The 3,046-nt window shown below is 28.8% G+C and overlaps 1 long non-coding RNA gene across 1 annotated transcript; it reads left to right on the forward strand.

The window, feature by feature from the left end:
• The first annotated feature begins 140 nt into the window (after positions 1-140).
• On the forward strand, positions 141-1,045 carry LOC111632921. Its single transcript, XR_002757951.1, has 3 exons — positions 141-762; positions 843-917; positions 1,011-1,045. It is a non-coding gene; the product is annotated as an uncharacterized LOC111632921 (long non-coding RNA).
• Positions 1,046-3,046: the final 2,001 nt, after the last annotated feature.

Genomic DNA, 3,046 nt, shown 5'->3' on the forward strand with positions numbered 1-3,046 from the left:
TATTTAAAGAATAGATATAATACTAAGTTGAAAACTGATAAAATATATAAGAAGTTTCTATACATTAAAAATATCTTTGAAAAGTGCAGGAAAAGTATTAAGAATCATAATATTTGTTTGGCCCCATCTTTGACCAATAGTATTTCACAAAACATTTGTAAACATATTAATAATAATAGTAAAAATAATTTAGACCCTTTAAAAAAAGCTGGTGTGGTTTATAGAATTGAATGTGACTGTCATAATCCGTGTGTATATATAGGAGAAACCGGGCGTGTACTAGAAACTAGAGTTAAAGAACACGAAGCGGCCATTCGGCTTAAGTATAATAATTCTCCGTGGTTTAACCACATCAATAGTAATAATTGTAATATTAATAGAAACAATGTAAAAATTTTACATATTGAAAAAGATATTTATAAAAGAAAATTCAAAGAACATATAGAAATTAGAAAACAAAATAATAATAATTTAATAAATCAGTCGAAAGGGATGGAAATAAATTATAGCTGGTACAATCTAATAGATGGCGCTAGAATAAAATAAAAAATAAATGGTTATGTATTAAGACGTCATCACTTGATTACCGTTGTAAAGTGTTGGTGGTCTACTGTGTGACTTTGTAAAGTGTTGATGGTATGAAGTTAAAAATTTGTAGTGCTTTGGAATTATTTTTACAATTGTTTGTCAATGAATTTTTAATAATTAGTTGGTTTTGGTATGTTTATTATACACGTATGTGGAAAAAATTTTTTTAAACTTGTAAGTATAAGTATTGTTTAATATATTATTTGTATTAGCCTTATATTGTTTTATACAAAAAAAGATAATTGTAATTTTAGGATTCTTACAAATGTGTACAAAGTTTACCACCCCTACCCATGGAAATATCATTGTAATTACCACCAGCGGTTATTGTAAGTTTTTCTCCAAAATTTATAATTTTGGTGTAGATATACATCTAGGTTGTGTTTTAGTTAAACATTTTACGTTCTTTGTTATTGTTTTAGCACTGAAGAGGGACTGGAAAATATTAGACCAGCCCGAAATGCATTTGATGTAGTCTTTACAAAATAAATTTAATTTGCCAATAAGATTGCTGTGAGATTTGTCTACCAAGAATAATTTTGGATTACAGAGACTAAAATCGTCATATTAACTAATATACAGCAAACCATTTATATATATTTTAAAACATTTCATCTTTTCAGTCGTTTATCATCTTAACACATTTGGAATAAATTGTTACTTTATTGTTCGTAAATAAGTTATGAACGTCCCATTTTAATTAATGAAAGTTTCAATATTACTTTTTCAAGAATGTTTCTAAATCTAGTTAATAAGAAATGATAACTTTATGTTTAACTTACCAAAGATGAAAACCGTGATAGTTGGAAACTTAAAATCGTAAATAACACCACGAAAGGTATCAAAATAATAGAAAATACAAGACGCATAATATCGTCAAGTTGAAAGAAAAACACAGCACAGAATATGAAACTTGTCTGATATACTCCGAAACAGTATGCGGCTGGAAGATATGCTTCACAAACTAGGTTTACTTCTTGCAGGTAAGTCCATAAATCCCAATGAGTTTCGATCAAAGTTTCGACTTTAGCCTTCAAGAAACTTTCGTCTTTTTTCAATTCGTCTACTGCAACAGATAAATACCTGAATCTTTTCGAGAGCATAACGGCACTTGCACCAAAAACAAGTATACAGCAATCTAATTGTCCAATTACATAAATACACATTAATGTGATATTCAGGTTACAGAATGCCAGCTCAAACTCTGAGTCCGTTATTTTCTTCAAAGTAGGATAAAGAAACAAGTCAATTATAGTAATGACTAGAATTATTGAAGAAAATATAACTGTAATGCCACAAATAAAAAACATCTGAATGACATGTGTCATTTCTTCTTCTTCACCTTCATATCCACTATTATTTTTAGGTATATAAAGTCTTTTCCTTTTAAACAAACTAAATTGAAATACTGTGAAAATACCAAATGTAACTAAAATAAATTTTATAAGTATTTGATTCTTAGGGAACATTCTGATCCACCCGACACACACCAAATTGTCTGTTATCTCTTGAGTAGTAAGTACTAAATTAGTCCATATAAATATCTCTATAGCAGTTTGGTACAGAAAATATAACTTTGACAAATATTTCCATTTTTTGGTAGGCTTCCTGCAGTCACAATACATCATTTTAATTCCAAATATTTCTAACGACCGGAGGACTGGTCGTAGAAAACAAACAATGCACAAACATTGCTTCTGGTTACCTGGATACATGTTTTACTTTCAGCTATCGAAAGGCGGACTGTAAATACTAAAAATTTCAGATCTGGATGCAACTTTAGTTCTGTAGCTCTAATACAACATATTTCTCTTAAGAAACCAAATGCAGGTTTTCTTAAAATAGAAAATACTTTTAAATACGATATTACGCAAACAATTGATTTGTTTTGTGTTGCAGTCACGCCACTGAAATTGCATCATGGGTGCAATTTTATCCTTCGATTAGTAAATGTATTATGCCAATGCCTTAAAATCATGTTATTTTCTTTTTAAGATTTAAATATTCTGGTCTAAGTAAGTATTTTAATTATTGTTTATCTTCAATTTTGCTTGTTACAAGACAATTCAGTCAACTGTAAATTTGTGGATTCTTGGATAAATTTAAATGAAATCAGATGCTTTTAAAAGATCGATATTGTACATTTCCTATTTTACTATTGAAGGCTACCGATGCGGTTTTGACACGTGACTGCAATACAAACAGTAATCAATAACTTGCATAATATCCTATTCAAAATATTTTCTCTTTCAAGAAAATCTGCATTTGTTTATTTCAGGACTGTGCATATTAATTAATTAATATGCACAGCCGAGTTAGTGAATTTACCGTTTAAAATTTTAATTCAAATAAAGTTCGTATTTTGTTCGATTAAATCTCGATTTGTTCAGGTCTTATAATATTGCTAATGTCAAATGCAACAAATTGCAATAAATCCGCAAAAGGGCTAAAGAAAAGT

The sequence above is a fragment of the Centruroides sculpturatus genome, unplaced genomic scaffold (genome assembly GCF_000671375.1).
Source record: "Centruroides sculpturatus isolate CEXI.00-Female unplaced genomic scaffold, Cexi_2.0 scaffold292, whole genome shotgun sequence".
Lineage (NCBI taxonomy): Eukaryota > Metazoa > Arthropoda > Arachnida > Scorpiones > Buthidae > Centruroides > Centruroides sculpturatus.